At 37.0% G+C, this 25,770-nt stretch overlaps 1 protein-coding gene across 2 annotated transcripts in view; it reads left to right on the top strand.

Moving 5' to 3' along the window:
- Nucleotides 1–25,770, top strand: part of LOC309860793 (uncharacterized protein) — a 190,549-nt gene that overhangs the window by 110,965 nt on the left and 53,814 nt on the right. The gene's annotated exons all lie outside the window — the stretch shown is intronic.

Genomic DNA, 25,770 nt, shown 5'->3' with positions numbered 1-25,770 from the left:
GTGTTGAGGGCAGAGGGGTTGTTGGTTCTCCAGGTGCACCCTCAATACTAGGCAGGCTCTGCACATGGCAGAAGGGTTTTCTTAGTATTCATGCCTCCCAGTCCATAGTATTCAAATCCTGTCCATAGCTGTGAGCATCTTGGGTGGTAGATAAGTTCCTGCCCATCCAGCAGCAGCAGCAACAGATCCCAGTTTTGTATCAGAGTAGAGTCTTAGCCTGGAGTGACTTTGTTGCCTCCCTCCCAGGGACAGTGTGCTTTTGCTTCTGCTGCTCCACAGGAAGTAGTAAATCTTTGCCTGAGCCTGGGAGTGGGATATTTTGTGTCCTTCATCCAGAAGCAGAAGAATTTTGCTTCTACCCCTTAACCAGAAGGACTGACTATAGCCTAGGCCCCAGAGGGGGGAGGTCTCCTCTTTCCCAGTGCCCTAGGCTTTTGCTTCATAAGAGAGAAAGGTCCATAGAAGTTTTATGGGTTCATTCTGCTGTATCACTGACTTTGTTTCCTTCTTTTCTCCTGTCATGTTCTCCATTTTTTTCTTGAATCTGAAATAAAGGCTCATGGAAATGAGTTTGTAAAGGAGTATAAACTCCTTTGTGTCTGAGGCTTCCAGTTATTCTAAAGTGTCATATTAATTCACAATTGGTCTTTAAGAAATGTTAGCATTTAGCTATATCTTCTTACCTGTAGTCATCATGGTTATGCTCTGTCAAAGGGAAAACATCTCATTTATCTGGTATCTCCTTGGAGGGGTTTGACATTCTTTTGGATTTAATTAACCTGCTACTTTCTAATGAGGTTGAGAAAAGTTACGACTTTCTGCCTAGCTTGTTTTCATTGTTAGGATGGGAAAAAAGTTCTTTTGTGGTTTTCTGAATCTTAAGCATAGTTATACTGTGCATATTTGAAATATAAAATCACACCATATGTTGATGTTCCACCCCCATCTTAAATAATAAAAGGATTGTTGGATCATTTACCTCTCATTTTCTACCTTTCAATTTATATAGTGTTACTGCTTAATATTTTAGTTCTATATTCAGTTTTGTATTTGTTCACACCACAAGTTAGGAACTATTTTTAGAAATATTTTTATGCAAACAAAGTTATTTCATCTTTATTTATATGTACACCCTTGTGTTCACCCTTCATACTGAGTTTCTGACTGTCCTGATTTAGTTTTCCTTTTCTTTCAGAATTTACTTTAGGTAGAACATTTTTGTTGTTGTTTATCCATAAATGTCTTCATTTAACTCTTGTTTTATTTAACTCTTGTTTTAACTCTTGTTTTTTAAAGATAAAATAGTTGAAAATAAAGTCCTAGGTTGCCATCTATTTTTTTCTCAAAGCATTGAAAACCACATTTCACTATTGCTGTTGAGAAGAAAACTGCCGTTCATTGAGATTTAATCTATTCAGTGTGTCTGGCTATCTTAAAGTTCTTCTTTTTTTCCTTTTTCTTTTTCAGTTTTCTGCCTTACAGTGGGCCACTGTCTCTCTCTGTCCTCACCTGGTGGGGGAAGTATCTCTTCTTTCTTTGATAAGGGTATTCATCTCATCACATGGGCACCACCCTCATGGCTCTTTTTAAACCCTAATTACCTTTCAAAGGTTCGTCTCCAAATACCATCCCACTGCGGGTAAGGGCATCAACATAATGAATCTTGGGAGAGTACAGTTCAGTCCATAGCATGTGTCTAAATATTTTGCATTTTATGTCTCTTCTGTCGTACTCATAATGGTTTGCCTTGAGGAAATTTACTCCGGAGAATTATGCTGGTAGTTAGGAGCACTCCTTATTTCAGCTCTCAAGGGAAGATCAGCTTTTGTAGCTTCCCATCATTCCTCCTCCACAACAGCTATGGTAGGAATCTGCCTTAGGGCACCTCCAATTCTGGCTGTTGACTGGTCCAAGTAGGCTTTGTGCAGCTCTGATTGCTTGCACTCCAGCCGTGGTTCTATCCCGTGTCCCCGCCTCTAAAACCCTGCATAGAGCTCCTCCAGCCATTTTAGAAGTATTCTCATTCAAAAAAGTCCTACAGAGTTACTTAAAATATACATGCTAAAGTACCATTTGTTTATACAATGTATTTATAAAAGTGACCTGGATGATCTAGATTCTGGATCATTATGTTAATTTCCACATCATTTGCTTTTTTGACTGGATGAGAATTAAAAATCATGTATTGTTATCTTAGACTCTTTATTTTGCCAAGCTGCTGTTGGAGAGAGGTAATCAATAAACTATCAGGTAATTCTGGCTATATACAGAGGAAATTAAATCTCAGGAGGAAAAGTATATTTTTATACTGCTTTTCAGGACTACAGTGCAGCCAGGGAATTACACGGATCTGACTTTTTTTTTTTTTACCTAAACAACATTTTCCCTCTCTGAAATATAAGCATATTATGTTTAGTCTGAAGTGAGCTTAGAAATTTGTTCATGATTTGGCACACATGACTAAAAGGGAGGGAATCCAACATTATATAGGAAATACAGACATGGTACAATGGTTAACTTATAGCTTACTTTCATCAACTTTTCTCTTCAATGAGCTGAAATTAAACAGGAACTTTTGGTGTTTCTGTATCATTTTATTTACTTATAAAGATACAGATTTGCTTTACCTGTACATTCTTTACACTAGTAACAAGGTTTTGAAAGTAGAGAAAAGTACTTATGATATAATAGTAATTGAAAGAAAAAAAAAAAAGAAAAAAAAAAACCACCAGTATGCATTTTACCTAAATTCAATTTTTGTTAATATTCTATGGTATTTGAGTAGCAGAGATCATGATATTTTATTCCTTAACAGTTCAATATATATTTTATAAAAATCAATATGCCTTCTAATAATGAAGACATTCTTTTAAGAAAATGAATAATTCCTTAATCAAATAAGATATCCAATCCATATTCAAATTTTCTCAGTTACCCCCAAATGTCTTTTATTGGTTCTTCTTTTCTTTTTTTTTTTAAAAGATTTTATTTATTTATTTGACAGATAGAGATCACAAGTAGGCAGAGAGGCAGGCAGAGAGAGAGAGAGAGAGAGAGAGAGGAGGAAGCAAGCTCCCTGCAGAGCAGAGAGCCCGACATGGGGCTCAATCCCAGGACCCTGAGATCATGACCTGAGCTGAAGGCTTAGGCTTTAACCCACTGAGCCACCCAGGCGCCCTGGTTCTTATTTTCTACCCAGAATCCAATCAAAGATCATGCATTGCAATTGACAGTTATGTCTCCTTAGCCATTTTAGATCTAGAACAATCCTTCTGCTTTCTTGTTTTATGATAGTAACTTTTCAAAGAGCCCAGGAGAGTTTTCTTGTAGTTGATCAACCTGCTTGATCTCTCTGAGTGTCCTCTTATGAAATGACCTAATTTGGTCCTCTACTTTATTTCCTATAAACTGTAATCCAGATAATTGATTAGAGTCAGGTTAAATATTTTGGGCAGTGATACTTCATGGATAATGCTATTTCTTATTACAGCCCATTACATGATACAATACTAAGTAGCCCCATATTAACAATGCTGTTTGTTCAGTTAGTTAAGGTATCTCCATTTTAAAGGTACACTTTCTGATAGTTTGTAAGTGTTCTGGGTGGTTATACTTTGCCACCAAGTATATTGTTCCCCAGTGATCTTTCCTCTAATGGCTACAACAAATTCATGATCCTTGCCTAAATCATGAACCAACTTCCCATTTTGCATAGGACCAAAATTAAAGCTCATGTCTTCTTGTGGCTGAGAAATCTCAGCTTCTAATCATTAAGACATACATACATGACCCCTACCTCTCCTCTTAATCCTGTATTTTTTACATACAGATACTGAGCAGTCTTGTATACTTAAAACTCTTGCTTTGTGGATCCTTTTCACTTTTCCCAATTTTCTTTCCCTATTTTGAGCTTGGTAATACATATTTATTTTAATCCAGTATTTCTATGTGTTTTGACGCTCGGAGGTCTACTGAAGTTCATTTTGGTTCCAAGATTATTCCAACAGATGCATGAGTTCAAAAAGAAAGGAGACAAAAAGAAGGAGGAGGAGAAAGAAAAAGAGGAAGTAGGAGAAGGGAGAAAAGGAGAGAAAGGAAAAAAGAAACAATTTAATGGCCTATTAGAAAGGATTCTTGGACAACAGAATTTTCTTCTTTGCAGTATTTGTATACCACTGGTTGTTTTCGGCCATAACTGTGGTGGTTCCCTGATAGTTCCACTAGATGCAGCAAGAATAGATATGCTGTGCTTATGTCAGAAACAGGTGATTGGGTAAGGAGGGTAAGTAAAAAGGAGAATTTGAGAGCGACTCTCAGGCTTTTGCCTTTGTGAACTAGAGCTAACTCATATTGAAATAATTAAGTCTTTTAATATAAATCATGACTGTAAAAATGAGATTTCTTTTATTTTAATAAATTCAATAGAAATTATTTATATAATTGAGTTTTGATTTCTCTACTGTTTTGAACCTCTTCAGTGTTGAAACATTTTCATTTACTGAAGCGAACTTGATTTTTGAAAACATTTGGAATTTGTGATCTAAGCATGGTGACTAAGAACTGTGAAATAAACAAAATAATACCAATTTGGTAACATCAAAATTATTTTTGCTGAAAGTCCACAAAATACTAAAATGGATAAGGGGGCAATTTTTGTGCCATAATTCACAACCTATTTATGAATATCTTATGCTGATGATACGTAAAGTTGATTGATATAGTGCTAATTTTAAAATCACATAAACACAAGCATTAGATCTTTTATTATCATTATTTAAAAATTTGAAAAAGCCTTTTCTATGTAATTATCTTGCGGTTGAAATGAAATAGATCATTTCTCTCAATATCTTACTCTGCTACCCTTCCTCCGTACTACCGTTGTCTTTTGCATTGTGGCATTGCTATTCAAAAACATTTCATGCCCTGATGTAGCCACCAGCGTAAGCCTGAAATCTAGCGTTCTGTATGGTCCTATATTATCCATCCCATCATAATCAGTTATACATATTTCCCACATTCTCTCTTGCAGCAGGTTGGCCAGCATCCTCACTTCTTCCCGTATACAAGTTATTAATTCACTAATCATGCATTTATTAAGTACCCATTATATATTAGACACTGTGCTAAGACCTGGAAATACCCTTGAGGCGCTCACACCTTTATGAGGTTGCCAGATAATAATCAATAATTTATCACAAGATGAGAAGTGCATCCTGGTTATCAGGCAAGTCTGTGACAGATTGTTCTTATACCCCCTATTTGCCAGTTTTGTTTTTTCCTTCCAGTCTAAAAAAATAAAACAGAAGATAAAGAATGAAACCTCCGGGTGCCTGGGTGGCTCAGTGGGTTAAGCCTCTGCCCTCGCCTCAGGTCATGGTCTCCTGTCCTGGGATCGAGCCCCGAATCGGACTCTCTACTCAGCAGGGAGCCTGCTTTCTCATCCCTCTCTGCCTGCCTCTCTGGCTGCTTGTGATCTCTGTCTGTCAAATAAATGAATAGAATCTTAAAAAAAAAAAAAAAGAGTGAAAGCTCAGCGGCATTCTACAGCACATATAGCCCAACCCCCTCATTTTTCAAACGAACAAACTGAAGCTTCAGACAGGAAGCTAAGGGTTAGAGGGTTAGAACTCAGTCTCTTAACCTGTAGTGCAGTACCTGTTCCAGATACTAAGCTGGATACGTTGGCAGCCAATGAGAGGGCAACAGAGGAATATTAGGCACATAGCTTGGTTTTCCCCCCAAAATAGATCCTGTGGCAAGGACTTGAATGTAAGAAGCTTTCTGAGCTGGTTCTCACGGAAAGTGTAAGTGAAAAAAGGAGAGGAACCTATAAAAGGTATGATTATGAGTGAGTTACCACTGTGAACACCTGGGGCTCAGTCCCATTAAAGACCCTCAGCCTTCCTCTGTAGAACATGCCTCAGAATTCTATCATGGAAAGACAGGGAAGCTGGGGTCTTCACCAGGGGCTCATGTCCCTCATTATTTTGGAGGTTACTTTGGGACCATTAAGTCCCCAGAACTGCCCAACCTTGAGTAGTCTGACCAAGTTCTCATGGAACCAGAGAAAAGCTTCAGGCAGCGAAGCAGAGAGATTCCTCATCAGCAGTTATAGAAAATGCCCTTCTTAGCTGAAGATGAACTCAGCAGGAAGCCAAGGACATGGAGTAGAGCAGCCGTGGAATCTGCTAATAATTCTGCCAGTGCCAGATCTAACTATGGCCGAACATATCATTTCATAGATCAGCATTAACAATTACTTGTTCGAGGTCATTACTGAAGGGGAAGGGTTTTCTCTATCAAAGAGAGCTTTTCAGTGCACTTTATAGAATGAGATGAGAAAGAGTTACAGTAATTCTCTTTATCCAAAATGTTCTCACATAGAGTTGCTCTTTATACTTTCTGTAATTTGTTTAGAAAATTATGTATCTGGGACTTTTTGACTAGCCCACGCTACAATCAATTTTTCAAATTAAGTGGTCATTTTCATTGTGCTCTAGTATCTTTGAGAGGACAGACTGAGGATGTTGCTGACAGGTTGAAATAATCAATGAGAATTTGGTTATTGGCTGCCCAAGTAAGTGTCCAAGTCTTCAGAAATGAATCTGAATGTCTTTGGTTTAGGAGTTGTCTCAGGACAGTTTCTTTATTGGGAAATACAGTTTGAGTTAGAAGTCCTGGAAGAACTATTTTGTTTCTTTGTTTGCCTAGTTTTTTGTTTGTTTGGTCTGGTTTTTGTTTGTTATTAGACTGTATTTTGATACTCCTCCTAACTTGTAGATTAGGTGTGGATTCCATGAAATTAGAAGGTGTGTGCTTTTTTGTCCTTTATAGTAAAAAGTCAACCAGGATATTTGAAACATCAGAAACATGATCTGTGTTTAAGACTTTAGACATTTGGGTTGATTCTTACTCTGTATGTTAATGTGTAATGGTCTCTAATCTACCTGCCCTCCATTTTCTTTGATAGGTGTTAAAAGGAGACAAGGATTTTGAGGACGGCTCTATTTTTCCAAAGCTATCTGATTCATAGAGACTTGAAAATCACTAGGGTAAAGCAAAATTTAACTGGGTCTTCCTTGGGTTCTTGCTATACCGTGCACAACATTGTGAACAAAATAAAATTTCAAGGACTCAGTTTATTCATCTATGAAACATGCACATTTACGTATCGGTCACTAGATGATCTCATAGATCCTTTAATTCTCTGTGATTCTGCAACTTCTTATAGCTGTTGACAATTTTTACCATTTCCTGTTTCACAATGTGCTTCTCCTCTAGTTTCCTCTAATGGATGAGGGCAGATGAACTTCATATCATAATGAGCAAGAGAACCTTAGACACTCTCTGTAATATTCTTATTTTTATTGTAGTCATCTAAAATTTAAGACCAATTGATCATATGGTAATGGAAAGGGGTTGGAGATTGGTTCCTATCTTCTAACTAGCACCCCACGATGTCAGGTCTTCTGTGGGTGGGAAATGAGAGAACAGCCACCACAACAAAAAACAATGAAGGGAAGATAGGTTATAAATCTCAAGAAGCTATGTTCCTGGGATTCTCCTGACCCGGGAAACTGAGTCAGGGAAACAGGGGTGATTAATATACTGAAATCACTGACAGTGGCCTAGAATTCCTAGCCAAAGAGGAGCCAGAATCTTCCCCATGGGTATTAGAACTCAATTACATAATGGCCACCAGGTGGCGCCAAACTGCAGCTAAGATCCAGGTGAATTTGAATCATTTTGTCTCTTGGATCTCTTGAATCACACATTCTTCTTGGTCATTTTATAAAACTTGCAATAATTGGACATCAGAATTCTAAATTCGATAGGACTTTTTTTTTTTTTTTTTACAAAGCTGATCCCATTATGGATAAATGCTGTCAGTTTTGATAACTTCTCTCCACTGCCTATAGATAAATTTGAAAATCTTCAGCATTGTCTAAAACAGTCTTACCTTACTCTTTGTTATTGTTCCTTACCTTCCTCTGTCCCCGATCATTTAGTCACAGGAGAATAGCCATTTACTAAATATCCATTTCTCCATGTCTTTGCAAATGCTTTTCCTCGGTCTGACATGTCTTTCCTACCACACTCCTTGTCCTCTAGATCTAACTAAAAGCATTTGCTTTGGAAAATGTCAAACCTAAAATCATCCACCTCAAAGATCTCTTCTGTGAAGTGTCTCAGAGTCCTTCTATCCTTACGAAAAGCAAGATTTTTAATCCCAATTTTTCTGGCCTTCCAAAACATTTTGTTCTTATTTGTTGTTATTGTCATTGCTCACTTAAAAAAAAAAAATCATTATTTTAATGCCAGTTTGCCCCTTAGAATGTAAGCCATTCAAGCCTATGAACAAACCAAACTTTTCATCTGTGTGTCACCAGTGACTAGTACCACGTCTATCACATCCATCCTATTCCTTCAGTAATTGTATCTTGAATAAATAAAACAGTATTTGAATAGAAATAGATGTATATCTACATTTGCAAGTTGGATGAAGTTTAAACAAATTAGGGCAGCTGAGCATTTAAAGGAAGCAACTGATGATCTCCCCGCAAAGCAAATAATCCTGTTCTAATGTAGATGAGCACTGCTTTCCTTGTTTTTTTGGTCCCTGTGCTGTCTTCCTACAGCAAAATAACCATGTGTATTATATTTGATAAATGGTCTAAAAATATTTATGTCTGTTGTTCTTCCCAGAGTTGGTTGGTTTATAGGACATTGTAAATGTAATTGGTGATGAACACAATTCCTTTCATTGTGATCTTTTCCTAAGAGAGGCTGGCAGTCTATATATTCCCTAATTCTAACTTTCTTAGTCCAAATCTCAGCTACAGTGATGATTATTGAATGGTCATTAGCATATGTTTTTTTATTGATACCCAAAATGCTCCAGCTGAGTTTGAGATTGGGAGGCAGTTTATTTGAAGAAGTAGAAAGGGTCATAGTCTATAGGTCTCATTTTCACAGATGCAAGAACTATGACATAGTCAAGTGAGAGGAGTTTCCACACAACTTATTCGTGGGAGAATTGCAGCCAAAGCCACGCTTACTCCCACTCTCCCCTGTTACTTTCCTCTGACCCTCAGAGTTAATAGATCATCATGATTTACTTGGCATAGGACTTAGCTTAACAAACAAATCTGAGCAGTGATAGAAGAAGAGCCTACAAATGACACATTTATTGTCCAGCCATTGGCTAATATCTTAATGTTCTTCCACCAGAAGCCATCTCAATATTCAACTCCGGTCCAGTGTTTCGGCTTTTAAATCACATCCCTGCTTCTAAGAAGCACTTGATAGATCCTCTAGAACCCTTTCTATATTTGATCTAGTCTGGGATCTTATTTTGGCAGTTAAAGGACTTGGAGTGACCCACAAGGCACTGTTTGCTTTCTTATCTAATCTTTAGTGCATCTAGCAGCAAAACAGGCCATTTCATGGTATCACCCTGCCAGCAAAAAAGGTTGTCTAAGGATACACAACTCCTGTCACTTTTATTGTGTGGTCCAGTAAATAATTTGAGGCATTTCCAGCTTCTGACTAGTCATATATTTGTCATTTTCTCTTTGCAGCTCTAGTCTGCTTCCCCTCTTTCGGGTTAGTTTCCAACTCAGAAGATCCGGCAAATGTTTTCTGAATAGGCGTGGCCTTCCTCTGCTTAGGCAACACAGATTAAGAAGCCTCGAAAATGCAATTTGATGTTGTTTTCAGAATTCTCTGCTACCTCCCTAGTTGTGAAATACTTGGACAGCAGTTCCCTTGGCCCCAACTTTTCACCTGCTTCCTCTCTTTCTCATCTCCTCAGTGAATTGTGAAAGCAATTTTAAAGAAAAGGATCCTGTTGCCATGCTATATCCCCTTTCAATCACGAATGAGGTGTTTGGATGAAGCCTTATGCCCTCTGGGCCTGTCTGCCCTGTATAAACATTTTAGTATCCATGAGGCTCTGTAATATGCATCAGGGCTGATACCAATTTTGGAACCTGGGTAAACCCTGGGGGGAATCCAAGACCATGAGTTCTTTCTTGGCAGGCCAGGCCACCTGCTAACAAACCAGAAACACACAGGGAGTTTGCAACCACAAGTCAGAAAGAAAATAAAATTGTTGATGCCAGAAGCTTTATAACTTACAGCACAATCTCAGGAAAGGGGAAATTAAGAGGATAGAAAGTAGACAACGGCAGGAACACCTGAATCTAATAACAAACTAAGGAGTTTTCAATGGATAGAAAACTTGGACGTGGAAAAAGCACCACAGCTCTCTGTTTGCCTCTGGCCAATGAGCAAATGCTACTCTCTGACACAGCTTCTCAGAGTCTGATCTTGACCCCACCCAGACGCCAGCCATGCTCGTTGACGCCTCTGGCAGGGCAGCAGGTGACCCAGGAATAACTGTCGTCATGTTTTTTCCTATTTGAAGGGTGATTTCTGGATGCAGATCCTCGGCAGAGGATGGTCTAGTGTTAGATTTTTATCAGCGGTAAATGAGAAACTCAAAGCTTTTCATATTGTTAATTAAATTTATTCAGTTTTAAAACTGTCTGTTCTGAGAAATTGATTTTCCTACTTTTATTTGCTATTAAAATAGCCAGTCCTTTATGAAGTGGTGGAAAAAGTAGAGAGTACGTGGTATATTTTCCATTTAAATCTCTTTTTTTGGCAAAATTACAAGTTGGCAAGCCTAAGTCATTCTTCCCAGCTTAATGGTCCTGAAAAAACAAACAAATAAAAAACAAGGAATTGTTGAAGTTCATTTTAGCACATTCAGTCCAATGTGGCAGAATTCTTCGTTGACCAGAGTTTGGATGTTACGGTCTCTTCTGCAGTAGTTATGGTCTCTACCAAATCTCCAAGGAAGGGAAGGTGGGTGTCAGACCCTACAGTGGATTATATCTTCCCTAGATGACTAACAAGATCATCACCATTCCTGTACATTTAACACTCCTCAGATGTTGGCACACCTAACGTTAACTATGTTAAAACTGTGCGCAAGCGCTATGAATTGTGTACGATTGATGGATTACGGACCTCCACCCCTGAAACAAGTAATACATTATATGTTAATAAAAAAATAAAAAATAAATAAAAACTATGCTCATGGATTCCTTCATGTCCAAGCTTCATGTGTATTTTCCTATCACATTTATGACTCCTAGTGCTAGTGATGCATTGACCTTCCTCAGCTTAGGCAACACAGATAAAGAGTGCTAAAATAAGCTGATGAAACACCACCCTTGTGCCAGGCTTGTTCATACTAACATCAGAGGTGGGGAAATTAAAGCTCAGAGATTCTGAATATTTTCCGAAGATTATTCGGCAAAAACCTACATGTCCCTATTCCAAGTCTGGTGATCTTCAATATCCTCTTATGCTATGGTTGATAGACCAATAATGTAAAAGTCAGATAGAAGATACAACTCTCAAGATTTAAAAAACGATTTAAAAGCATTAAGTGGGAGAAGATGGGAAGAGTATCGTCCCTTTATCCAGCGAAAGGAAAAGAACATAAAAATGACATGACGAGAAGGTCTTTTATATTTCCTTCCTTCCTCACAGATGTCGGCTATAATTTAATCCTGAGAGCCCGCAAGGATGTTATGTCAGTCAGATAACCTCACTGACGTGGGGACAGATAAAAATGACTGATTCAGATTGGGTGAGTTAAATCTGTAAATCCAGGTGACTTTCACACTAAAGAACTCAAAGAATTGTCACAGTCATTGCAGAGTCCCCAATGATTATCTTCAAGAACTCACAGAGGGCTTTAAATAGCCCCCAACCAGAATACATCCTATTCTTTGGGAAGAGGATTATGGACCACCCAGGACGTGGCTGATTTACCAGAGCAGGGAGAGAGATTAACTCAAATGCTGGTTTTTTAACGTGTAGGAGATAATAGTGTTGTAGTCAATTGGATTTGTGGGAATGGGATCATAAAATTTGGGGCTGGAGGTGGTCTTAGGAATCCCGTAACATATTGCCTTCATTTATAGAGGAGTCAACTGAGTTTTAGAGAAGTGGAATCAGAAATCCTTAAGAGTTCATTTCTAATTCAAAGACAGTGTGACAAGTCTGGAAAGCTGAGCTGATAAATAAATGCAATACCAGTAGACTTTTCTGCCTCATGTAAATGATTTTTTTTTTTCTTTTGGACAGGTGCCTTCTCTTACATTAGCAAAGGAGGCCATAGGTAGAAATTCTGGCACCACACAAATATGAGAAAGAACATATATGAGAAGATATATGAGAGAACACAAATATGAGAAAGAACCCAGTTACAGTCTGGAAAATAATCAACATCTTGACATACCTAGAGGTTATGCTACAATAGTTCTACTTCAGAGAGAGAAAAATAAGTCTTCAGAACATTACTGCTACTTTTTCACTTCCCCTTTCAGGTTTATTAAAATTTTAACTCTGAGTGATCTGAGTAAGCAAGAGAAGTCTTACATCAGAGAAATTACCTGAGGTGAACATGGACTGTAAAAATGTGGCCTCAGGACGTCTTTTCAGATTCAGAGCAGTCCTTATAGAATTAGAAGAATTTCAAGTAATCAAGAGAATGGCACTGGATTCCTTTCCTTTGAGTTCAAGTTGGTTTACTTGAACTCCTAATAGGCCTTGGATTCCACTCTCTGAAGTTTTTTTACCTTCATTCAATGGTGTTGAACACCAATCATTGGGATGGCTGTGCCTGAGGTGGGAAAACAACGAACTGTCCACGGTACATTCTGTCATCTCAGACACCTGCTGCTGCTTGGAAGACGTGTTCTAGAAAGATTAACCCAAGTCTTCTATGGGCAGCAGGTTTTTTGTTTTTTGTTTTTGTGTCTCCAAATTTCCTTCCCTGTTCAAAAGTCTATTGTTCTGTATTTTACTTACTTGGAATCTTTTTGGGTGACAGATCTTTTATATAATAAAAGAATTCTGACTGTAGGTTAATTCGTACTTATACTCAACTGTATCTAATGTGTAAAGTCCCTCTATTTCTGCTGGAACTCACATTCTGTTACAGGCTGGTGAAGGAGAGTGCTGTAAACTACAGTGGGAGGAGAAGAAAGCCACCCAAGAGCTTATGGAGGGTAAACACAGAAATAGTGTGAAGTCATGAGAGAGAATGCTTTTTTTTTTTTTTTTTTTCTAATTCATGTATTCCTATCAGCTCTACTAGAATCCAAGACAGATAGGCTTTCAGGAAACAGATATTTGAGACTAACCTCTCATCTGATTCTTCTTTCTGCTTCAGTGTTTCCAGGGACATAAAGGCACAAGAACAGTCATTCTATTTTCTGGGAACACTAAAATGTAAAAATCCATAGAAAAAATTGTGTTTGTGTCAAAACCAAATTCATATATATATATATATATATATATATATATATATACACATTTTTTTAACCTATTGCCTTTAATTCTGTCTTCCACATCAGGGTACAACAGGTCTCACACCTCTTGCATAGAACATCTCTTCAAATAGATTTTAGTACAACTTTCACATTCCGTTACACATGCCTGATAGAGGTGTCATCAATATTTAATCCTTTTTATCCTGGAAACTTTTCTTGTATTCGGAAAAGCCTACTTGCCAACATTCTGATAAGAGTGAATATTATACAGTCTGGCAGAGGCTTTAAGTTTCTTGTTAATGTCACGGGTATGTAAGCAGCTAATGTCAGCAGCCTTCTGGTTAGAGACTCTGGCTCTTCTAAGTCAATATGCAGAAGTCTTCACTTATATACACCTGCTTGGAGAGACTGTGGGGAGACCACAGACAAGTGATTAAATCTGAGATGTTTCAGGCAAAGCATGCTATTTCTTCTTACTGTAAAAAATAAGGAACATTTCTGAGTCATTGCAGTCTTGGAATGTAATACCAAACAAATGAGAACCAGACCACAAACAGTGGGGCCAAGTACATCATTACTGAGTGAGTAATGTGAACAACTTACATAAACTGTGGCTGAAACTGAGTTTTTAGCAGACAACCATAACCTTTTGATTGCATCAAGAACAGTTAAAAGCTCTTTAATCTGCATGTTGTCCTTCAGGAAACAAAAACTCATCAATCCAATTCATAATGTCTAAGACCTGCAATTCTTCATTAGGATTGAACCCTATTTTTCTCTGATTCCTTTTCTCCTAGCCAGCAGTGGAGGCGACTAAAGAGAATTAGCCGGGGCCCAAATCTGTTGTTTCTTTTCTACTGACCATAACAGGAGAAGCGTGTTGCCAGTTAGCACAGTCTTCTAGCTTCCTTTAAAGCCCTGTAGAGTGCCTTGCTCCAAAACTTTAGCTGATGGAATAGTTTATGTATTTCTTTGCATACCTGTGCTATACACAGAGTTTTCTTATCCTTTAGGAAATAGATTTTCACTAGTATCAGAATCATTTCTTCTTAATCATAATGAACCACATCTGTCCACAATCTCCATTTCCTTAAGGTCTATTTTCTTTAAACAAATAAATGAAAAGCAACAAAACTTTTTAGCAGTGACTCTATTTAAAATAGAAGCAAAGAACATCAGTAACTCCTTCTGGGAAGATTACAAATTTTCCTTTCTGGTTTTATGCACCGAATAAAATATTAATTTGCAAAGCACCACTTTTTAAACACACATGTAAAACAGCTTCTCCTTTACCAGGCATAATAATAAATCTCTTGGCTGAGTCAGCTTTAACATTATGGAGTCTCTCTTTTTCTCTGTTCACGTTTGAATGAGAGTCTAACTTGTTCATGTGAACATGAGAAGAAAATAAAAACAAAAAAGGAAGGCAAGAGGAGGTTGAGTTCTGCTGAAGGATGTTTGGTGTTCTCTAAACTTGAGTCTTCATCAGATCCTTCCCTCTCTCTGTCCTATTCCATTTCCGGTACTGTGATTGCAGAATCTCAACCTCTACCTCGGACCAACTCCATCAGATTCTTGAGTTTAATACAATCTCTCATGATCCACATGTATACTGAAATTGGTTAATAGCTCTTCTCCACTCACTGAATATCTAAAATTATGACTAACATCAAATTGTCTCACCTGGAAACTCCTATTGCCTTACTCCACCTGCTGCTTCCTCTTCCTTTGCCCAGACCTTCTTCTATTCATTAATTTTCTTCTATTCTCAACCCTTGGAAAGAACTATGTCATTTCAATTGCCTTGCGTAGAATCCTTTCAATATTCTGGCTTTTCGGGGCTTTGGCCTTCTCTTTTCCAATCATCTTATTCTCCTCCCTTACAATTTGGTCCCATGATCTTAATACTCTGAAACTCTGCCACTCCTGAAAACTGCTAACTCATTGCAATACCCATTTTCTCTTTGTATTGGATTCAACATACAATATAGTGTGGTGTCTCCCATCTCTCTCTTAATGCTCAAACCTGGAAAGCTCTTATCCCATTTTTATCCTCCCTATTATAGGAAAACTCCTTGAAGAAGTTATCTGTATTTGCCTCCAATTTCTTCTCTCCTCTTTATTAAGTCCCCTCCCACAGGGCCTCTGCCTCTAGCTCTTCAATAAAACTTACTTGTGTGTGTCAAAGTCGTTTCTAAATACGATAGTCAATACTATTGATAATAGTCAATTATTTTGCTTGATCTATCAGCAGCATTTGACACAAATTGACAATTTGGTTTATCTTTCTTGAAACAATTTCTTTAGTTGGCTTTCTGGATACCACCCCCTCCTGGATTTCATATTTAATTGGCTCTTCTTTCTCAATCAATCTTACTGGCTTCTTTCTGTTTCCCTCACTTCTAAATTTTGGCATGTCCCATGGCTCAGTCCTTGGTCTTTTCTTTATCTGTACTCTCATTCTTAGTGATATCATTCATTCCTAATTTTCTATCTCCAGCCTTGGGCTCTTCCTGATCTCTCTCTAAACTTGCATAGGCATCTGACTACTCAGTATCTCCAGTTGGATGCTGAATAGGCTTCATGTACCTAACATGTCCAAAACTGGACTCAGTCTTCCTCCCCAAATCTGCTTCCACCTACAGTCTTGCACATCTCATTAGCTGGCTAAGGCATCTGTTCTGTTGCTTGAGCCAAAGACTAAGTCATTCTTGGCTCATCTACCAGCAGATCTTGTCAGCAATGCCATCAATATGTATCCCAAATCAGACCACTTTTCTGCTGTTACCTCCTACATCCAAGCCTCCACCATTCCTCACTTGTATTACTGCATAAGTCTCCTGACTATTTTGCCTACTTCTGCCCTTGTCAACCTGCCTTTTAGTCTCCTAATACAGCAGTCCCAGTGATCCTTCAAAGTGACATTGGATCCTAGATCCCCTCTCTTCACCCCCCAATGTATCTGACACAACCAGAGAAAAGCTAGACTCATTATAATGGCCCCAAATGGACTCTGTCTTGCTATTTTTCACCTCATTCTACTCCTGTTTTTCAGTCTAATCTAGCCACAGATGTCCTGCTTCAGGGCCTTTATACTTCCTATTTTTTCTGCCTCAAACATTTTTCTCTCAAGTTCCCCCAACTTTTTGGAAGCTTCTATTTCTCTATTCTGTCTAATTTCTCTTTATTGTATTGATCACACTAGTATCTATTTTATATGTATCTTGTCTATATCCATATCAATAACTATTCTTCTTTAAGATCACACTAGTATCTATTTTATATGTATCTTGTCTATATCCATTTCAATAACTATTCTTCTTTAAGATCTCCTCCATTCTCAGAATTCAACCTCCACATGGTAATGGTTTGAGAAAATTTTGTTCACTGCTCTATTCTCAGTCCCTTGTTTAGTGCCAGACATGTATTTGTGCTCAATATATATATATTTAGCTGATAGAATGAATATATAAATAACTTCTTAGTCTAGTTCTGAAGTGCTAGAATTTATTATGGCCCAGACTTTCTGAGTTGTTCCAGAATTTCTCCCTAATCGTAGACATATATTTTTAAAACTTTGTAAGTTATCTAATTCAATACCTCTCAATGATGAAATATTTAAAGGTCTGTTTTCTTTGACTGGACCTTGAACAAAATTGTTGAGCGGCTGCTCACTGGTGGCTGTCCTCTTCGGTGTGCTCTCAGCCTTGATGAGCCACAGGGGCTCAGAGGTACTTTGGTGGAAAAAAATCTCTGTTATTAATATATGGATTTTTATAAGAACCTAGTAAAGTGCTGTGCACTCTGTGGGTGCTTAATAAATAGTTGAGTAATGACTGCCTACAGTAATTGAATCCACCTGAAATTAATTATGCTTATCTTGATTATTTTTTTCTCCAGTTTGACCACAAGGCAAGCCTGTTGCAATTTGTTTGTGGTTGTTATATACATGCATAATGTTCCCTGGAGATCCCAAATATATGTTAATTGATGATAAGGTGGATAGTACTCTTACTGGCATCTGTTACGGATTTTCAAAGAAATCTCCCTGGTATATTATCATAGAATTTATTAAATCTAGAAACATTTCCAAAACACATGTTTATAGTTTTATATTTTGAACTGTTCCAAGAATGAATTCTCCTCACTAGTGTTCCAACCTCCTGCCCGTCTCCCCTGCAGTCCGTCCTTCCATCTTGTTGAGTTACATTCTCGAGTCTTGGCTTCAATCAGGCCATTTTCCTGCTGGAACAGTGTGGATGGTCCCCTATTAAATGTCAAATAAAGTCCAAATTCATCAACGTATATGTAAAGTGATGAGCCCAGTAGCTACTCCATTGCTTATATCCAATATTGCCCAAGCTGTTTTATAAAACACTTGAGTCACATGGGATTGTTAATAGCTATTCTGTGAAAAAATGATTAGAAGCCAAATAAATTCAGGAGCTGCTGGGTTAACATGAAGCCAGCTTCTTGACTTCAGGACTTTTCATAACCTTTAAAATTCTCAATGTGAATCGCTGGAAGGGAGATTATCTTGACTGTAGAAATATTTTTTCCAAGAGAACCTGCTATATTCTGTAGAATTCTAGACTCTTTTTTTTTTTTTTTAAGATTTTATTTATTTGACAGAGAGAGACACAGCAAGAGAGGGAATAGAAGCAGGAAGAGTGGGAGAGGGAGAAGCAGGCTTCCCGCTGAGCAGGGAGTCTGATGCGGGGCTTGATCCCAGGAGCCTGGGATCATGACCTGAGCCAAAGGTGGACGCTTAACAACTGAGGCCCGAAAGGGGCAGAAGAATTCTAGTCTTCCTCTGTAACAGTTTGGAAGATGCTAACCATAACTTAACTCTGAGCTTATTATCATGCAATACAAGATCCTGTCCATCACATAACCAGCTAGCCCCAACTCCTGGAACTCTTCACAGCCTTTTAGAGATACTAAAAGGCTGGTCATAGAATAGTACTTTACACTTCTATCTGAAATGACTTAAAATCATTGGGCTAATGATTTAGCATTTGGCCAGAGATGAACTGATCATGTAAGCCTTTCCTGAAACCGGTATGTGTCACAATATCTCTTATCAGAGATCTTACCACATTAGATTGACTCCTCTCTAGGTGTTCATTTTCTCCACTGCCTCCAGCACACTGGGAGCAGAGATCATGTTTTATTCATGTTCACATACTTATCGCCCAGTATAGTGTCTGAAAAATAGCAGGCACTTACTAATAATTTGTTGAACTAAACTAAAGATAGAAGATGACTTATATATTTGGAAAAGTGGACTATGGAAACTACTTGTAAGTTATACTTTACATACAAAAGTACATTCTTCAGTTTTGGTGGTTATATGTATTTGCGAAAATGGAGGGAATTAGAATAAATAAAATTATTGCTAGCAAATGGACTCCTATGTAAGGTAGGCACACTGTATTTCAATAATTTGGTGTATTTCTTTCCTTTTGGGATATGCATTATAGGTATTAATAAAAGACATTAAATGTTATTGAAAAATGTTTTTCTGTGCTTTAGAAACCCTGTCCTTGGACTAAGGTTGCTAGTTTAGTAGGTAGTGATGTCATCATCTCTTTTGCAGCAGTTCCCAAAGATGATTTGGCAGATGGCAGAAGAGAAAAAGACAATGGTGATAGCTAAAGCAGCTACTCTTTCTGTTGTTTCTTGAAGCTTGGCTGAAACTTGAATGCAGAGCATTGATGTAGGAGACCCCAAGATGCAACTCTTTCCTTGCTTGGTGGAATGATTCCCAGTATTCCCAAACGAAGGGTACCCACTGCGTTCTAAGAATCTTTCTCCTGTACCAGGAAGGCATCATGATCTGATATTAGAAAACCAAAAAGTAATTGCTTAACTCTATCACGGTTGTTTTTGACTGTGATAATTCTGAAAAGTATTAGTTTTCATACTTTCTAAATAAACCTGTGTCTAATGATGTGGGAGATTCAAAGACGGGCTAAATAATTTCTGCCCTCAAAGAACTTACAATGTGACTGGGGAAATAGGGTAAAACCTCAAATAACTACAAAGCAATGCAGCATAATATACCTGCATTTTGAGTGATACAAAACGCTTAAGGATTCAGTGCATGGGAATTGTTTCCATATGGGCTTCTCAGGGAAGTCTTTGTGGAAGGGACTTCATACCAGATTGTGATTCTAGTTGGTTATAGAAATTTCAAGATTGAGGAGGGAATTCATGGCGGAAGTAGAGAATCGATACAGGCATAAGATGGTAAATGATGGAACACATCTAGGAAATATTCTGTAATCTAGTTCTGTTGAAGTATATATTTTGAACGGGGCATAGTGGAAAATCAGATTAGAAGATGTATTAGATTAACGTTGATTACATGTTACACTTAAACATGAGACTAAGTTCATGCTTTTTTTTAATTTTTAAGAATCTCTGAAACCATTAAGATGGAAAGGGAAATATTTTGATTATCTTAGCAGGTACCAGAGTTTCCTTTAAGGCAAGAATTGTCTGTGATTGGAAAAATGCATGACTTCTGAGAAAGGATGACAGAATAAACATATGCTAAAAATTCTACCTTCCATAGTGAATATATATATATATAGGAATGCCAAATGAAGGTGTTAGGGGAAATGGTGGGCTGTGTTAAGATGTACATTAATGCAAAATTTTCCACATTCTTTTTTCTTTAATAAGGCCACAAACTTTTTTTTTTTAAGATTTTATTTATTTACTTGACAGACAGAGATCACGGGTAGGCCCCCCACTGAGCAGAGAGCCCGATGCGGGGCTCGATCCCAGGACCCTGAGATCATGACCTGAGCCGAAGGCAGAGGCTTTAACCCACTGAGCCACTCAGGCGCCCCAAGGCCACAAACTTTTTTAAAGAAATAAAATATCTTAATTTTCAGGTTTAGAATATCAAAGTAATAATTACTATTTTTCTAAATAGATTGGTAGAGGAAAATATAGTTAATTCAATAGATGCTAGGAAAAGAGTAAAACAAATGCTTATTGGTACCTTTTAAAGTAACAATAAAAATCCATTAAATGTTGATATGACTCTTTTGAAAAGTGACTGCATTTCCAATACAAACAATAGATTAATGTGAAAAGTGGCATTAACTAACATTTTTGAAATCTTTAATTTCTTGGTTTATATAGGACGACTGGATTCTTATAGCTGTGTCTACATTTGATATGTTGTCATGTTACTGGTGATGCAGTCTCTGAAAACCCCACTGTTACTGGTGAGACACTGAGAATAAAAGAGACAAGGAACATCTTAATATTAAGATGTTCACTTTTGACCCCATAGAGACTCTGAGTCTTAGTGACCCCCAGGAATCCCAGGACCACACTTTGGAGTGCTAATTTTAAGAAGGCTGAAGGGCAGTATAAATGGCAGAATCATATTTAATGTGAAGAACATTAAAAAGAACAAAGGGGAAGAAGTTTGGTGTGTAAGTGAAGTAATCCACCAATAAGATGAGATCATTACAGACGTTAATGGACCTAACATCAGAAACTAGAAATAAATATATCAATAAATATTTAACAAAATTATAGAGAATTAATTAACACTTTATAATCATTCTAGGAGATTACAATCCCACAGAATCAGCAGGTAAGAAACAAATATTGACATCAGTGACTTAGTGATATACTTGATAACTCTGACCTATAGAAACACATAGATATTTACAGGGCCCCAAAAGAACACATATTATATAAAAACCTACCTGGAAAATATTTTATGTGTATACATTTGAAAACCTAGGTAACACTGGCAATTTTCTAGAAAAATGTACTTTACTGAAAAAGTTAACATGTTTAAAAAAAAATACAAAACTTGATGATGTATTAAGCCCTAAAGGGAATCCCAAGAAATTCAAAATATTAGAGTTTTACAGATTACTTTTTCCTGAACATGATGCTCTAAAATTAAATACCAACAACTGTAAGATAGTAAAGAAACTCCCTATATAAATTTGAAACTTAACAGACTTCTCAGGAATGCATGGTTTAAATAAAAACTCTTTAGGACAATTATGTGATCTTTATATCACTTTAGAGTAAAATTATTACCTTAAATTTATTTCTTAGAAAACGAGAGATGCTGATGATAAGTAAGCCAAACCAACAGCTCAAAAAGTCAGTGGGACTGAAAATAAATACAATTAAATAGAATAAAATAAAGGAGTAAAGATATTAGGGGCTAATGAACAAACTAACAAATACAAAAGCAAATGTTAACAAAACCAAAAGCCCTTTGTTTTTCTTTAAGAGTGAGAGACAAAACTCTGGCAAGATTGCAAAATAAATTAATAAATAAAAGAATGGAGACAAATAATATTAGAAATAAAATGGTTGCATAGGCAAAGTAGTGCCGAAAATTAGAAAAAGAGAATGTTACGAACAACCTTGTATGTGTGAAAAACTAGATGAAATCAATAATTTTTTGGAAACAGGTAAATTACCAAAATTGATAAACATATTAAAAAAAAAAAACTGAATGGACAAAGCAACATGTAAGAATTAGTAGCCAAAAACCTTTCCATTTTTTGGCCTGCCAAGACCAAATGGTGTTCCAAGTAAGTTTTGGTAAAATTTCAGGAATGGGATTTCGGTTATATCTAATGTATTTTCTAGATAAGGAAAGAAAGGAGAGCTATAAAGTCAATTTAGCAGGACAGCATGAACTTGATAGTTAAACCAGATAATGCCCATTAGCCAATTTCATTTAACAAAAGTCCTGACTAAAATTTTAAATTAAATCCAAACATATGGTAACACACACATTAGCCAATTTCATTTAACAAAAGTCCTGACCAAAATGTTAAATTAAATCCATCCATATGGTAACACACTCCTATACACACGCACATAATACTGTGTTACCTAATAGACTATATCCTAGGAGTACATGCATGACACAGAATTATTTAAAAAGTCCATCAATATAATTCACTATATTCGAAGATGATCAGAGAAAAACATACAATGATAATAGACCAAGACTTTGAAAAAGTTAATAATTTCTTATTGCAAAAACTGCTAAGAAATAAGAGCTATATGGGAACATCTTAGCCTTATAAAAGGTAGTAACTAATAACCTATACTAAAAGACACACTTTCTGGTGAAGCTCTGGAAAAATTTCTATTAAACTCAAGAATGATAAAATTACACTGATTACATTACATTACATTTATCATTACAATGATAAAATTTCTATTAAACTCAAGAATGATAAAATTACACCTTTTCTTACTGAATCAGGTCCACTAATACATGGGGCATGAAGAGGAAAGAAAATGAAAGAGATAAGCAAAACTGATATTTTTTGAGATCCACTTTCATAGAAAATCCAAGATCATCAATGATTGAAACCGGAAATTATAAGAGAATTTGGAAAAGTGACCTGGTATAAAATCAACATAAAAATAAAAATAATACCACTTCTATATGAACATCAGTACTGCTCACTGCTTTTCCTTTCCTTCTTAGATGACATAAAGAATTATATTTCCCCAGTTTTCCTGTAGTTAAACAGATGCATTTGACTAAATCTTTCAGGTGTTATTTTTTCACAGAAATAACCTCCCAGAAACGGGACTTGTTTTATTTTTGACTGACAAATCCACACTGTACTCAATCCCCCTACTCTAATGACAAAGACCATCTCATCTCTGGCTCATCACTTTAGGAACCATTTCTCTCCTGGGAGGCTTTTCAAACCTAGTGCCGAAGGAATTCTGTAGAACTTTTGCGGGCCCCACCAGTTAATGTCCTGTCCTAGTTAACCCTAGCAATGGATATAGTTTAAGTTCCATCAGGTAAACTTGGTTTTGACCCATTTCAACATTTCCACCTAAACAGAGTTAAAGCAACAAACTGATGGTTAATCTGGGAGTTTTCCTTAAGAAGCTTTCCAGTAAAATCACTTAGAAATTTGAATGCAAAAATCTATCGTGAGGTCAAGCATGCAGCCTATGCCCTTAAATGACAAACACATGTTTACCTTTAATGGGTATAAGTGGCCATGGCACAGTGTAAACCACAGAAAAAAAGTGTATTTTAAAATCTCAGCATTATTCAAGGTCAGCATATTCATAATACCTGGTGTTGGTTTGTGTTTCTCTCCTAATTCTATTCCTAGTTGTAATTTGCTTTCTTTCTGTTTTCTGTAGCTTTTCAAGACGTTTGGTTGTGCAAGTTAGTTGAGATTCCTTAGGGGAGCCGAGGCAGAATCAAGGTTTATTTTCTTAATCACTGTGGAAAAGATGACTACTGGTTTTACAAAGATGCCCCCTGCGGCTGTATTTGAACTACTCGTGATGTGGCCATTAGTTAGCATGGGGGCAGAACGCTACAAATGTCCCCCCAGTTATTCAATCCATATCTAGGCAAGAGACTTTGCTGATGGAATTACGATTACTAATCGGCTCATTTTAAAATAGATTATCCTGGACTATCTGTGTGAACCAATGTCTCATAGGAGCTTTTAAAAGCAGAAGAGGATGGCAGTCAGTGAGAAATGCACAAGAGAGACTCCAGGCAGGAGAAGGACTGAGTGTACTGTCACTGGTCCGAGGCAGAGAAGCCTCTAGGAGCTGAAGGCGGCCCCAGCCAACAATGAGCAAAGAAATGGCATCTCAGTTCTATAACCACAAGGACCTGGATACTGACAACGACCTGAATGGGCTTAGAAGCAGATGTTGAGACAATGAGCTGACACAACTGATAATATCCTCATGGGATCCAGAGCAGAAAGACCCATGGAGCCAGCCCAGATTCTGACCTATGAAACCATGAAAATTAATGGGAAGTTGATTTCGCCCTTACCTTTGTGCTGTGGTAAACAGCAGTAGGAAATTAACACAATAAGCGTCCCATCACTTTGAGGCAGAGTGTGAGAAAAGGTATATGGTAGTCGATGTTGCTACAAGAAAAATTATGATAAACCTTCCTTTTACTGAACAAAACCTCAAGTGAGAATGCACTTAATATATATCATTTAACTAAGTACATAAGTATAAGTATATAAGTTGTGTATCAGTTTGATATATGAAAACCCAGAAAAAAGAATTAGAGAAGAGATTTTTGTTTTGTTTTGTTTTTTTTCCCCTGTTTAACCTTTTCAATTTGGGGGCTCCTGGGTGGCTCAGTCGCTTAAGTGTCTGGCTTTGGCTCAGGTCATGATCCCAGGGTCCTGGGATCCCTGCTCAGTGGACAGTCTTCTTCTCCCTTTACCTCCCCCACCCCTGGCTTGCACTCTCTCTTGCTCACTCTCTCAGATAAATAAATAAAATCTTTAAAAGTAAATAAAAATATAATATTTGCTTTCCCTAAGAATCATCTTGGATTCCCTGTACCACTGAATATCCTTAATGCATTGAATATGATTCTTTTTTAAAATTTATATTATTCATAACCTTTTGAAACATTATCTATTGGATATGATTTGACAGTTTGTAAGTGTCTAGTTGTAATATTTCATTATTTTTCAAAGTACTTGCCTTTTGAAAATCAGTTACAAAAAAGGAAGAAGAAAGCAAATACACTAATTTCAGTGATTGCTGAACGTTGTGGCATTGTATCTAGAATTAATGGTTAAAATAAAATGTAAATATCCATTTTTGTTTTTATCTAAAAGAGAAAGTACTTGCTTTACCTACGTTTTAAAGAAGTATGAACCATTTATAAATTGATTGCACAGATGAAAGACTCTACGTGAATCTTTTATGTTAAAAATGCAAATGAAAGGAAGTATTTGCTCGTACAGCTTAGTGACTATTTCAGTTAGGTCCTTAAGTCAACTTGACTGAAGCAAATGCTTGTGTCACTAGTAATTATATGGGCAGACTCTTTCAGGGGTGCTGGACTACCCCCGGGAGTAATTGGCAGAATTGTTTGCTGGCCTGTGGAGTAACCTGTACTCTTTGACTTTACTCCATTTCCTGTACCTCTAAAGAAAATATGACTTGACGTGCTTAGAAACTCTGTCTACTGATTATGACCTTGTATAATGTGAGTTTGCTGGGCCTGCTTTGAAGAGGTGGCCTGACTCTGAGCAGATCCCCTGGACTTAAAAAAGAAAGCTAATTAGGTCCTAAGAAAAGTCTCATTCTTTTGAGCCTGAAAGCAATCTATTTAGTTTGTTCGCATTCAGCAGTCTGACCTAATAGTGGTTTTGGTTGTTTTTTTTTTCCCCCCCTAAAGAATGTCTCATTGAAAACTAATAAAGATTTTGCATTATTAGAGAAATAAATTTAAATTCTATTTTCCTAGTATATACTCAAATTTTAGGATAACCTAGGACAGCTAGCTTGACATCAATTACTCTCTTAGTAAGTGCTTTAGCTTTTTTCATTTGAACTAAAATGTGAATGAGTTCATGATTCAGTTAAGAGGTAGAGC

The sequence above is a fragment of the Mustela nivalis genome, assembly GCF_964662115.1.
Source record: "Mustela nivalis genome assembly, chromosome: 3".
NCBI lineage: Eukaryota > Metazoa > Chordata > Mammalia > Carnivora > Mustelidae > Mustela > Mustela nivalis.
This window is presented reverse-complemented; position numbering and strand designations above follow the sequence as displayed.